The following is a 15,248-nucleotide window of genomic DNA, read 5'->3' as shown; positions in this document are numbered from 1 at the left end:
TTTTATATAAATGTGCTCTAGATTTATCTAGTATGTCTATTCTACCGTTCAAAAGATTTGCAACCTATAGCCAATCCTAGCAAACTACTCTAGGAAAGTAAACGCACAAAGGTAGATTGCAAGAATGTAAATGCGAAAGTGTAAAAATGGTAGAGAAAACAAACTCGGCATAAGAGATTTTATCCCATGGTATCGATGACATGAATATTACCCCTAGTTCACATTGGAGCTCTACCAAGGATATACTCCCAGTCGTCAGGCTCTTCCGGTCACGGCTCTTGAGTCATCAAGTCACAAAGACAAAGCCTCAACCCGGATGAGCCACAAAGTTACAAAGATAAGGTCTCAGCACTAGCCTTTCTTCTAATCACTTATCGTCATCTTCACTTTAGAGCTTGAGGCACCAAGGCAAGGATCTCCGCGTCCCCGTACACGTGTCTTGCTGCCACTTCACACCAAGTTGGAGGGTCAACAAGCTTGAGCAATTCTAGCTCAAGGTGTCGGCAACTCACCACCCAGTACAAATTAGGATCACTCCTTGATCCACTCTCTAAGAAGCAATCACCTAACAACACTTTTTCTAGGCCTATAAGCACTAATCACTCACTAAATGTGTGCTTAATTGCCTTAGATGATCACATTAAACACTTTGGTGGCTTGGATGTCTTCTCAAGTGTCTCTATGTTTCTTTGGACTCCAGCAGCATGCTACACATTCAAATAACTGAGTGGAGGGGTATTTATAGCCTCATACCCGCAAAATAGCTGTTTTCCCAACAACTTGGAAAAGTTGTTAACACTGGATGATCTAGTGAGAATAGTAGTACTAACATCGGATCGTCTGGTGAGTATATCATCATAAACTTGCCGTTACTCCCACTCAAAGTCATCTTAAACACCGGATACTCCGGTGTATACTTCATCTCCATCACCGGATAATCCGGTGAGTTATCCTGAGCCAGACCGCACCACTTCTTCTCTATGCAAAAACACTCCAGTGTAAGCCTCCGGTGCACTTCCTCTTGATATTGGACCATCCGGTTAGTTCATCTTCGTTCTTCGTTACTTGGAATCGCCTCTGCAAGAAATGCTTCGGTAAACCCTCCGGTGCACTCATTTCCCATCATCATACCTTCTATTTTGTTATTCTCTGATCTTCAACACCTGCAACCCTCTCTGCAAGAATTTCTCCGGTGTATATCTTCCGCTCATCACCAGACCTTCCGATGAGTTCAACTTCTTCTGTCCTGAGCTAAAATACTCCGGTGTGCACATTCTTCATCAACACCAGACTATCCGATGGCATCTTCAGTTCTGCTCTTCTCTATAGATAAAGCTCTGGTGCTACACCTTGCTGAGCACCGGACTATCCAGTGATGTCCTCTTGCTTATTCTCTCCTTTTGTCAGAGATGCTCCGGCGAGTTCAATTTCTTCTGCACCGAACTATCCAGTGGCTTCTCTTCTCTGGGACTTGTCCAATTCAGTCTATCTTTGTCCCAGCTGCACTGGCTTTTTCATGTATTACATCCATAAGACCTACTAAAGCATATACTTGACAAACATGTTAGTCCCAATGACTATGTTATCATTAATCACCAAAATCATAATCATGACCTAATAGGGCCATTTTTGCTAAAAAGTGAGGATGAACATCATCCTCATGCTTAAGTGAAGAGCTGATGACAAGCCTTGAAGAGCTACGAGAAGCATCGTGACTTGGATGATATGTTCGTTAAGTCCGATGGGATGGCTCAAGGCAAATGTATAACTAGACTATGTTTTCTAGTTTTGCCGGTCTCAAAGAATATGGTGGGAGACCGGGTTATAGGTTTGCCACACTATCTGGAGGGACTACCAAAAGTGTTACTTGATTGTGGTGTCGAGTGCTCAAACGATGTGCTTAGTGCAAAATGTGTTTATGTTGAGAGTTCACTTTAGGAGTCCGGTGCCGAAAGTGTGGAAGTGTTCGAATTGGGTTTCGGAGTGTTCCTAGTTTGATCTTATGTGTTTGAGATCATATTTTCTATTGGGACAGGTTGCCCTCTGAATAAGCTTTACGTACTGTCCAAATCATCGAAATCGAACTCTGAGATCAAAAGTTATCACCATTTTTTTAAGGATCAGTTGTGGTAAACTCGGAAGTTCCAGGTGAGATCTGGAAATTCCAGGTAGCGGAAACCTCCAAATAAGTTCTGGGCAAGGGTGTTCGGTTTGAGCTTTTTAGTTTAACCCGAAAGTTCTAGATTGATCCGAAACCTCCGGATTCTAGTGTCCTACACCAGAACCTCTGGATTAATTCTAGACTGGGGGTTCTCGAGTGCTCTTAGTGTATGGACCCGAAAGTTTCGGATGGGTTTAGAACTTCTAGATTCTTGTGATCTTTATCCGGACCCTGTAATTCCGGGTTGGGGTTCTCTGTCACCTTGGTCTCACGCCAACCCGGAAGTTTCGGGTTGTACCTGGAAAGCTGTGTAATGGCTAGTTTTCGACCGTTGAGATTTTTGGTATCTAGAAGTTCCGAGTTGTGCAAAATCTATCCAATGGCTAGTTTTTTAGAGTAGGATATAAATGTTATTTGTCCTCCTAGCGTGGAGGAGGTTACTTGGCTGGCTTTGTGCTGGTGGTGTGAGGTGTTTTGAACTTATTGTTCCACCTTTGAGTGCTCTCTCTCCCTCTCTAACAAGATTTCGTGAGAATCAATGCTTAGCGGCTTAGTGAGTGGAGAGAGAGAGGTGTGAGAGGGTGTGGTGCTTTGGTAGCCTATAGATTACTGTATAGGTTGTGTGTGTTTGAGCATTTGACGTTGATCGTGCACAAGTTCGGGAGTTTGTTACTCTTGGAGCTAGAAGCTCCTAGGTGGCTAGGCGTCGCCGGTGAGCACCGAAGGTTATGGTGTGCTGCGGGAAGTTTGTGAAGGCTTGGATTTCGTCTCTGCAAGGGAAACACTTAAGAGTGAAAGCCCAAGCTCAAGTGTGACCGAGCTTGATGAGAAAAAAGGTTGAAAGAGACCCAGCTCAAGTGTGACCGAGCCCCTCAGCGGAGACGTAGGAACCTAAAATAGAGGTGTCCGAACTTCGATAACAAATCAAGTGTATTCATGTCTTATTTACTTTTGTGCTTAATTGCTATATGCTTGCTTGCAATTCATTCTATCTCCCTTTGCATATCTTGTGTAGAATTGAATTGCATGCTTGTATCTATATTTGTGATATCAATTCTTGAACCCTCTTGCATATCTTGCTTAGAATTGTTAGGCGTGTCTATCACCCAAGGATTTAGGGTGTTAGAGAACTAGTTGAACCCAGCGTGTTTAGGTTCTGAGCTGAACCCAAAAGTTTCAGATTGAACTCGGAAGTTCCGTATTCTGTATAATCTACTGCAAAGCTCTTAAGTTGGAAGTTCTGAATTAAACCTGGAAGTTCCAGATTCTGTATAATCCATTGCGAAGTTCTAATTTTGTAGGAACGCCTATTCACCCCCTCTAGGCGACATCAGTGCCCTTTCAATTGGTATTAGAGCCAAATCTCTTTTTCATAGCTTTACTGTCTAGAGAGTAAAGATGTTGACAAGTGGATTAGTGTACATAGAACCACTCATATTAGATGGGTCTACTTATTTTGAGTGGAGTACTCTCATGTTTCATAATTTTAGGACTATGGGTCGTCAAATAGAGCGAGTTGTAGATGTGAGCATTTCTTCTCCTAGTGATAAACTCATATTATTTGACGAGGAATAGAAATGCATACATCTCAATTCTCAAACTACTAATGCTTTATTTAATATTTTGAGCGAAGATGCATTTAACACGATCATGCTTCTTGAGGACGCTCATCTCATTTGGACAACGCTTAAAGAAAGATACGACAAGTCCAAATGGAATGATGAGGTTCTTCTTCTGGAGACATCATTTGGAGAGTGCTCTACTTCATCATCATATCATGAAGAGCACCAAATGACTCTCTCCTTTATCAAATAGGATATCACTCCATCATCCACTTCACCAACATTTAACAACAAGCAAGGTAATGAAATGGTGAGTGTGATAAGTGAGTATTCAATTCTCTCTTCAGACCCCAACTACAACACTAGTAATGAAAATTCCATATCCGCTCGTGTTGTTGACACTTGCATATCATCTAGTGCAAAATTATTTATTTATTATGATGATATGGTTAATTATCCTAATTGTAATGCATCTATTTTTATTAGTATTTGTGAAACTAATATTTTAAAAGAAATAGAAGCTTACTTGAGACAAATCTTAGGTGGAAATGCCTCGAGGAAAATCAAGAAGAGAAGTCCACCTAAGAGAAGATCAAGGAGGAAGTGCTATACATGTTATCTATGTGGAAATTATAGCATGGATTGTCCTCAACTTGAAAGTGAAGCATCCATTCCTCAAGATGCTTATCCCCTCACTCTGATGCTCCATTGTGCCTTATGGCAAAAGGTAAGAAAAAAACGGTAAGTGAGATTAATTTTGATAATACTAGTTTTAATGCTAGTGATAGTGATGAGCTCGAGTTTGATTTTTTGAGCAAAAAGGATATGACTAAAATTATCAAACTTATACGCATAATAGAAGGCCAAGAGGAAAGCCTCGAGAGGCAAGATGAATACCTCGTAGAGAAAATTGAAGAACTTAAAACCTTATATGTGAAATATGAAAAACTTCAAGAATCTCATAATTCTTTATCTAATTGTTGTGAGGATCTTAAAGTTAAGCATATTTTTTTGATTGATAAATTAGATGATATGTCTCTAGTGGATTTAGAAATATCATGTCCTAATTGTAATACTTTATCTAAGGATAAATCCACTATCTCTCATATTGATGATGCTTACACTTCTAACTCTATTTCTCATATAACATCTATGGAGAAAGAAAATGTTGAGCTAAGGGCTCAACTTGAGGAGTTAACTAGTAAGTATGTGGAACTACAAGAAAACCATAATAAGCTTTTGCGCACTCATTAAAATGTTTTATCTTCTCATATCAAGCTAGAAATAGCTAATGAGGTAATTCTCACAAAGGTAAAATCAGATGAACCTCATATGGATAATAGCACACATTCTTTGCATAATGTAGATTTAACAAGTGCTAGTTCTAGAAATTCATCTAATGAAAATTCTATATCCAATGATGAACTATCTATTCCTTGTTGCTTTAACAAAATTGTCTCTTCTAGTTCTACTTGTGAAACTAACATTGTAGAGGAATTTAAGGAGCTCAAGAATCAAGTCAATTCTTTAAAGAAAGATTTGACTTGTTGCTTCAAAGGAAAGACCACTCTTGATGAGATGTTAGTTGACCGAAGACATCCAAAAGATAAAATTGAACTTGGATTCAATTCCAACAAGAACAAGTCCAAGAATGTCAAGAAGAAGGGTCAAGATCAAAAGAAGACCACCACACTCATGACTTGCTTCAAGTGCAAGAAAGAGGATCATCATGTTCGGAATTGCTCTTTTAAGAAGAAGAAAAAGAGATACTTGATCAAGTAATAACAAGACAAGAGGTCTATGAAGGAATAAGCTCCTTCATAATGAAGAGGTCAAGGAAATTCTCATCATGATAACCAACATCAAAAGAAGAGGCCCCAAGCCATTTCAAGATCATACAAGTGAAGGGGTCAAACAAATGATCATCAAGGTGATAAGCCTCAAGTGAAGAGGCTAGGCGGCAAAATATGCTGCAATAAGGGACATTTGTCTTCATCATGTCCCCAAGGTATCTATTTTAAGCATCAAATCGTCAATAATAATTGTTTGCTTAAAAATAATAAAATTGACAATGTGTTTGCTAAATTGATTGGTACTCAAAGTGGCTTGAAGGAAAAAAAAGTCATTTGTGTTACCAAGCCTATTGTGACTAATATCTTAGGACCTAACAATGTTGGGACAAAAATCTCAAAATTGATCAATAGATGAAATAGATGGCATTGGAGACTTGGCTAATGTGAGGAACTGTCCAAACAATATTCTAATTAATCATTAAGTCGATCATTTATTTAATCACAACTTCAACGATTAACCAAAATACTATCCTGGTAATCCCAGCATGTGTTTTGTGCCCAAAATCGAAACACACGCCTTTCCAATATGAGCAATCACAACGAAGCTTAATAAAAAGCAAGTAATTAAATTATATTACAAGTTCTGAAGCATTTACAAGTTTAACAATTTACATCAAAAGAGATATAGGAGGATACTAAAATAGATCAACTCCTAGCCAAAAGAGAAACTACGCAGTGGAAACAAAAGCTATAGACCACAAAAGTTGGGTGAAGCCATATGCCCTTAGGCTTCACCCCAAAAGTGCGACCATCAAGTAGTTGCCTACTCATGCCCGCCACCTTCGACAGGCGTGAAGTAGCTAAACACCGCCTTTTACTCACCTGCAAAACCTATAGAGCAGCTGAGTACGAAGATACTCACAATACTTAATCTATATAGAGTACATATAAATAACCCGACTCCAAGGATCATGCATTGAGCCATTAGCAAAAAAAGGCACAAGGTTAAGTACATTAATATGCTTAAGCAACCTAGACACATATGTGTGAGCACCTATGCTAAACCAACATACCCTGTAACCAACAACTTGCACATAAATATAAATGGAAACATAGTAATACATGAATAGCCAACATTAACATTTCCCAACAGACCATCCATACCATCGTCCCATACTCTTAACTCTATGACTATAGCGAAAATGGCCCTATTAGGCCATGATTGTGATTTTGGTGATTAATGACAATATAGTCATTGGGACTAATATGTTTATCAAGAATATATATTAGTAGATCTCATGGATACAATACATGAAGAAGCCACCGAAGCTGGGACAAAATTTGGTTGAATTGGAAGAAGTCCTAAGAGAAATGACTTCACCGGATGGTATGGTGTTCACATGGTTGAACACATCGGAGCATTGTGTCCAGAGGCATTTGACCTCACCGGATGGTCCGGTGCTCAGAGGAGGATACACGCCGGAGAATGTTCATCAGAGAAGGTTGCAGCTGTTGAAGAACGAAGGTCAACACAACGGAAGGTCCGGTGATGAAGAAAAGTGCACAGGACAATACATCGGACAATGAACAGTGCAAAGACGAAGGAGAAGAAGACCCCATCGAATAGTCCGGTGATTGATTTGAACACACCGGAGGAATGCACCGGAGCATTGTTGACAAAGGGGAGAATGCAGTGACCTCACCGGAAGGTTTGGTTCTGTGAAGATTTGTACACCGTAGCATATTTTCTAGAGAGGGTTGCATTGGCTCGGCTGGTGGAGGATAACGCACCGGATGGTCCGGTGATGATGTGTTGTGCACCAAAGAATATACTGGAGCAATTTATATAGAGAAGATGTTGGCTCGGATAGCTAAGGTATACTCACCAGAAAGTCCAGTGATGAAGATGGAGTATACACCAGAGTATCTGGTGTTCACAGAGGCTTGAGTGGGGTTCAAACAGCTAGTTTGTGAGAGTGTACTCACCAGATGATCCGGTATTGGTACTACTGTTCTCACCGGATCATCTGGTGTTAATAGCTTTTTAGAGCCGTTGGGTTAACAGCTAGTGCCCAAGTTTGAGGCTATAAATACCCCTTCACTCAGTCATTTGAGCAGGCTAGAGTTCAGAGAAGTTCATGTACACCTGAGAAGATATCCAAGCCATCAAAGTGCTTAAAGTGATCATCTAAGAAGATTAAATACAAGATTAGTGAGTGATTAGTGCTAATAGGCCTAGAGAGTGAGTTGCTAGGTGATTACTGCCGAGAAAGTGGATCAATGAATGATTCAACAGTGTACCTCTTGGTACGTCGGTACCTTTGAGTCTTGGTAATTCGCCGGCAAGCTTGTTTACCCTCCGACTTAGTGTGGAGCGGCGGCAAGGCGATTGTGCGGGGACGCGAAGACCCTTGCCTTTGTGACTCAAGCTCCAAAGTGATCACGATGGCGAGGAACCAAAAGAGAGGCTAGTGGTGAGACCTTGCCTTGGTGGCTTGGTGACTCATCCGAGTGGAGGCCTTATCTTTGTGACTCGGTGGCTTAAAGGTCGTGACCGGGTGCCGACCGGGAGCATATCCTTTGTGGAGCTCCAATATGGACCAGGGTGGCATTCATACCATCGATACCACGGAAAAAAATCCTTGTACCGAGTTTGCTCTCTCTACCTTATTTACATTTTCACATTTACTTATTTGCAATTTAACTTCTTAGATAGGTTGCAAGTGCTTTGATGGGTAGTAGACACACTAGATAACCTAGAGAATATTTAGATAGAAATTGATATATATTTATCTTGTGTTGTTTTTGGAGCTAAAATAGTTTTAAGTGTCCTAATTCTCCCCCCTCTTAGGATGTCACTGATCCTTACAATGACCGATGCGGATGGACAGAAGCATACTTATGACCAAAAGAGCGACAATTTAAATTGTTTTTACACCCTATAGAGGGATACTCCTTTACCTACACAACTTGAATATCATACAGCTCACGTGTCCACACGGGCCCACGCAAGGGGTACCTAAGTCAACCTTTTCCAATAAGCCATAACCGTTTGCTCATGCGTCGATAGGTGTGGGGGTCATCCAGAACTACTTCTGGAACAAACTGGATACCCCTACAAGCTCGTTTGCTCACACCATCGACTCGCACGCTAAAATGCCATAGCTACAAAGGTATTTGGCTTGTCGTTCCCATAATGCGACATGTAATAAGTACAAAAAGTGCTAAAGCCAACGACACCGACAGACGGTGCTTAAATGATGCAGAACGGTTTATGGTGCCTGGGCTCCTCTCCTGAACTACCTCGAGGAACTTCTTCGGAGCAGAAGACACCCCTAATACCGCCCACATCTTGTCTTATCCTCACAACTCACCCAACTAACATCATCAATATTATCATAGTGAACCGTAATTAAACCTATAGCTTGCGAGTGATGGAACACTCCACTACTCGATTTCTACCAGTGACCTATGCATTGCTAAGCATTTCGAATGACCTTGCAAATTAGACATCAACAATATCGCCAAGGCTACAATGATGTGGATATTCAACAACTCAAGTTAGAGGTAATATAATCAACATAGGTTCTACCCACATAAACTCGACATTGACTCGCTACACATGCAAACATACATAGAGCATATCTTATCAATTTTAGAATATACACTTCAATTCAAATGGTGCAATATGCTTAGATGCTTGCCTTGCTGCTCTGGCGGTTGCCTGATACTTCCTGCACAACACTCACAGAACTACGAGAGGTTGGTGTCACCTTCAACCATGGTCACACCATGCTCCAGTTGTTCATTCACTAAAGAAGAACACATGCAATTATGAGCATAAATGAAGTACAACAATATGCATATGAAATGCCATAAAATATGTTTTATAATGCATGAAAATATTTTTCCTAGTAGAAAAAGTCGTAAGAAGACTAGCAAAATTGGTTTCACAATTTTTGGACTCGTAAAGAATTAACGGTGATTTAATGAAGCCTTAACCTAATTAATTTACCTCAAAAGTTAATTAGTTATTTCATGGATGGGATATTTTTAATAGATAGATGAGGTTATTATGAAACCAATAAAATTGGTTTCATAATTTTTGGAGCTACAGAATTTGGTTTCATAATTTTTTGAGCTATAGAGAATTTATTATGAATTTTACAAGTTTCAGCCAAGAAAACAAAAAAAGAAACACCCGGATACTCCGGGTTGACTCGGATACTCCGAGTTGACTCAGATACTCCGGGTACTAGAGTCTCCAGGTGAATCTCTGGGTGGGGATTCTCAGCTATTTTTAGCTAGAATCACCCGGATCCTCCGGGTTGTGACCCAGATACTCCGGGTGAGGTCAGAAACTGCGGATTTTCACCTGGGATCTCTTGGGCGATGGTTTTGACGACTTTTGAGGTGGGGATTTTGGACCTAGAGCATCATATTGACTTCCTCTGCCGCATAGGATAACAAGCACATACCAAAAATGACCGAAACTCAGCTATTGCCTCTAATAGCAGTGGAAGCCATTGTTGAGCTCGGTGAGCTCAAATCCAGTTGATCTAGCCATGGGGAAGGAATGGGAGGGGGTCTAGGGTACTCACCATGTCCTAGCAAGCCCGTGGTTCTATCGTGGAGGTTGGGGAATGGCCGGAGCTCAAAATCACCATCGGGGAGGTGATGGATGGCTTGAGGAGGAGGAAGACATTGCCAAGGAGCTTGGGCTCGACGGGGAAGAACACCTCTAGTGGGGGAGCTTGCTGGAGACCTCCTCCTTGGCCTCCCCTTGCCTCTCCTCCTCTCCTTTCTTCTCCTCCCCCTCTCCTTTTTCTCCAGACCAGTTGGGAGAGCAAGAGAGAAAGAGAGAGCACGTGAGGGAGAGGGAGTGGGTGGGGTGAGAGAGAGATGGCTGCTGGTGGGAGTGAGAGAGAGTGGGTGAGGTGTGAGGCCGGCCGGTGGGTCCCACATTTTAGAGGAAAAAGATATTTTAACTGTGAATTCCATCATTTCTCTCCCGAATTTTCTTCCCTCATCCGATTGACTCAAAACAAAACACTCATTTGCTCCAAATAAAATTGCTCAAACTTAAGCACGATGCTTAAGAAGCATGATTATGCTTAACTAAGTGATTACGGGTTTCGGACCATGACAAACCTCCCCCCTTAAAAGAATCTCGTCCCGAGATTTGGTACGAGTCGGAGAAGGGTACGATGAGTTTAGGAGTCATGTTGTAAGCAGATACCATGTTTGTGAGAAATGGAATCTAATGCAATACTCACAGGTCGGCGAAAAACTCAGGATAATCGGCACGAAGCCGATCTTCTCGTTCCCACACCGCTTCATATTTGGAGTGATTACTCCATTGAACCTTGAGAATTTTAATTGAGCAACGTCGAGTCTTGCATTCCGCTTCATCCAAAATTCGGATGGGTCGCTCACAATATGTCAGATTGGGTTACAAGTCTTGATTTGCCATTTCAATGACCTCGGTGGGGACTTGAAGGCACTTCTTCAATTGTTAGACGTGGAACACATTATGCACAACGGAGAGAGGCGAAGGTAAGTCCAATTGGTAGGTCACCTCTCCACGCCGGGCAACAATTTGAAAAGGTACCACATATCAAGGTGCTAGCTTCCCTCCGACTTGAAAGCGTTGAACTCCTTTGAGAGGAGAAACCTTAAGATACACAAAATCTCCAATCTCGAACACAAGTTCTCTCTAGCGGCGATCCGCATAGCTCTTATATCGTGATTGAGCCATGAGAAGACACTTCCGAATAGTCAGAACATGCTTTTCTGCCTCTTTGACCAAATCCGGGCCCAGAAAAATCCTTTCGCCGGATTCGAACCAATTTAACAGCATTCGGCATCTTCGGCCATAGATTTAAATCCATCAAGGCTAGTTACTAACATCGTGTAATAGGCTCACATCAATACAATGACAAATAGAACGTAGGGTTATTATCCTTAGGGTGATCCGAACCTATATAAAACCATCCATATGTTCTCCTGCAATCCGTCCACTCAAATCATCCCCTATTTTTTCAATAAGTTTGTTAGATCGACGGTTCACAAATCATTATCATATTCTAATACTCCCCCGGACAAAAATACTTGACATTTTAGATATGACACGGTTATCAATACATACTTTTGATCACTCTTTTCTATTAAAATATATTTGTAAAATCTAATAAACTTGCAAGATTATGAAAAAAAAAATTCAAGACAAATCTATGCATATAGTTTTCATATTTTTAAACTAAATATCTTAAAAGTTATTGATAGTCAAAGTTTTACAAGTTTTACTGTATTTTGTCCAAAACGTCAAGTATTTATGACTAGAGGGAATAAAAAATAGTGGTCAAAATTATGTATCGGAGACCATGTTTTATCCAAAATGACATTTATTTATGATCAGATGAAGTACTCCCTCCGTTCCAAAATATAGGGTATATTAGAATTTGGAATAGTCAAACTTTATAAATTTTAACCAATAATTAGTCAAACTATACGTCTGTTTTAATGTATAAAGTTATATCAATATATCCATATTTCATAAATCTTTTAATACAATATTGATTTTGCACCATTGATAATATATTACAAAATAAAATTAATGTTCAAAAAATATTTTCAATTTTTTTAAATCTTAATGAGTTCTATATTTTGTGATGAAGATGATCGCTTGCATGTCAACTTCCGCTTCTCTTTTCTTCGCTATTTTCATGACAATGAATGCAATACGAGGACTCACAGCCTACAAAAGAGTTTGCGACAGTACTGTATTAGCAGTGGCGATACTATTCTCCGCTGGGCTACTGAACCAGCAGCCCCAGGATCCATGAATAACCATCCAACGTTTGGACTTACGCTCATGTTTCTCTCGTGAATTAACATGTAATGAATACACAACGATAACTCGGGTCACAAAACGGCATGCAGGCTCCAAAATAGTCATTGGCATCATTAGCAGTGCTATTTTACTTTTCCACTACACCACCAGCAACTCCCGGATTAATAAGCGATATTTGGTATTTCGACTTGTAAATCACACATGACACCACTGAACAACTTGTAGGCTCTAAAATAGTTTGTGGCACTGTTAGCAGTGCCAATTCTATTCTCCACCACGTTTCGGATCCATAAATGATCATTGCCCTATTACAATCCAACCTAGATATCCCGACCCAATTGCCCTAATCACTTGTTCAGCGTGGGAGTCTCTTCTAATGGTGCATATCTCATCTGTCATAGTCTGCAGACAACTGTCATCACGGCTTCAAGAATTCTATGAACCTAAAGAGAAAACAAAATTTGCTCTCGATCCTCATTAGTGAGTCTTTGTTTCACAATGAAAAAGAATGCAGTTAGGTTGGTCACACACATTTCTTGCTCCAAACTAAGCATCGATCGAACCATGGGTTGACCGAGTGTATCTAGCCCAGTAACACAAATTCAAACCCCATTCTATAGATAATCAAACATTCCAAGTTGTATCATCACCCATCGGATTTTCCGGGAATACTTCCAAGTTGTATCATCTATGTCTCTTGATCTCCCCTCCGAAGCACGCATGTCAGCGCTGGACATATCTGCTTCAAAGCATCCAAGACTCGCGCCAGCGCGTCCAACTTTTGAGCCCACATTTAATCCCAGATCAGTGACATGTTTGCGTATATACTGGGAACTCTGAAGTCCCAAGTCCCAACCGTGTTGCCACCCTAACCCAGCACGTTGAGGAGATCAGAACCCATGGATGGACTATTCTTTACTAAGTATACCGGAAAGAAAGAAGAGAAATCCCTCCTATGCTATGGAATGTTTATCCTATGTTATAGACTTTTTTTTTACGGATGAGTACGTAGTTTGGTGACAATGCTCTGGATGGAGCCAAGCCGACAGGTGTTCGAACCCCGTCCCGCACCTCTCAAATCAAAGAAGACCGCGCCGTGAGGAAAAGTCATAAAAAAAATAGAGTTTTCTTATATACCACTACTTCTATTTTGTCTTTCCCTTCATGCCAATCCCATCAAATAGCTGTTAACTGAGATAAAAAAAAAAGTCATCCATACCCCTTGGTCTTCTTCCTCGCCGTGACCCCTTCATGTTCACTCTTCCTCCTAAATTATTTTGGAAAAAACGAACTCTTCCTCCTAATCCCAATCCCTGCACTCACAAAGTCGTGAGTCGCCCAACATCGGATCTGCTTCGTGAACAGCCCGACTCTGCCGCTTCCCCTTGTACCGCCCCACCCTCTCTATCAAGGACACTGCCAGGGACAAGGGGACGTACGGAGCATGAGCAAGAACCAAGACCAGATGGAATCGGAGTCATCGCGTGGATCATCTTCATTGGTTTGATTTGGGGGAATCGGATGGAATTAATTGGTCCAATCAGAAAACTAAGCACAAAATTAACGTTCTTGAGCTTGGTTTTGATTTGGAGAAATTGGATGGAATCGATCCAAGAACAAAGCTAACTCGATTGTACACGCAGTCAGCATCTTGTTTGGAATCGTTGCCGGACGGCTAAGATCGGAGCTGCTGTGGCCGCGCGCCGCCGAACTCCATCTCCACTCCTTGCTGCTCACGGCCACCCTCTCTTCTGCCCACTCCGATAACGATGACCTCGTGGGCAATCGGATGTCGGTGTTCCCTGCCCCGACGAGCCGGGCTAGCAGTGCCAAAACTAGGAGCTAGTTTTTGTTGTCCTCAAGCAGTGCCCACCTCCCGCGCCTTGTCCTCAAGCTCGGCCTCGGTGCCGTTCTTGCACTAGTGCATCTAGTCATGATGTGGTGGTAACTCGGTTTGGAGGTAAGAGACATATGGGTGGGAGACAGACAATGTGAGAGAGAAGAAACAACAAGGGTAGGGCATTTCGGCCAATCTATCTATTATAGTATTATTTGAGGAGAAAAAGAAATCATCACTCTTAAGATCATGAAACTACCATATTAATTAGAAAAAAGAAAATAATTTAGACTACTTATTGTTATAAATATCTAACCGTCTAAATTAAAACAAAGAGCATATATCAATATAATTAATAAATAACTAAATTTGGAACTGAAGAGTCCATATCAAATAGATTAAAAATGCATAAATTCGAAATTAAAAATTATAGAAAATCAACAGATTAATTTCCATACAGTTTTAGAAACAAAATATGTAAATAAAGAGTCTAAATAAAATAAAATTAATAATAAATTAAAATTAGGGTTATAATAGAAAAATAAGGATCCATATCAAATATAGTCTTATAAAAAGTAAATTATTATAAAAATTAAATACCTAAATAAAGAGTCTAGGTAAAATATAACTAATCAATAGCTAAAATAATAAAAATAATGAAAATAATCAAAATTCTTACTAAGATAGTAGATTAAGAAACACTATGTAACTTAAGGTTATCACATCAAATAGATAGCACGCAAGATAAACATATTTTGATTTTGGTTGAGCCGTCTACACCTAACGTAAGATTTTGGCAGTTGATCAAAATATATATGAATTGAACCAATTCGTATATACGACTCGGGTACAAGTTTAGAGCAATAAATAATTTTCTTTTCTATTAATATAATTTTTATTTCTTCTTCTAAATTTGTATTTTTTTAACTAAATGCCACTAAACTCATAAAAAACTAAAGTGACCAATTTTTAACAAAAGTTATCGTGATAAGTAATATTTTACATAAAGATACCAACCACGTACACCCGTCAACTGGGACGA

The sequence above is a fragment of the Phragmites australis genome, chromosome 6, assembly GCF_958298935.1.
Source record: "Phragmites australis chromosome 6, lpPhrAust1.1, whole genome shotgun sequence".
Lineage (NCBI taxonomy): Eukaryota > Viridiplantae > Streptophyta > Magnoliopsida > Poales > Poaceae > Phragmites > Phragmites australis.
Note: the sequence above shows the minus strand (reverse complement) of the source record.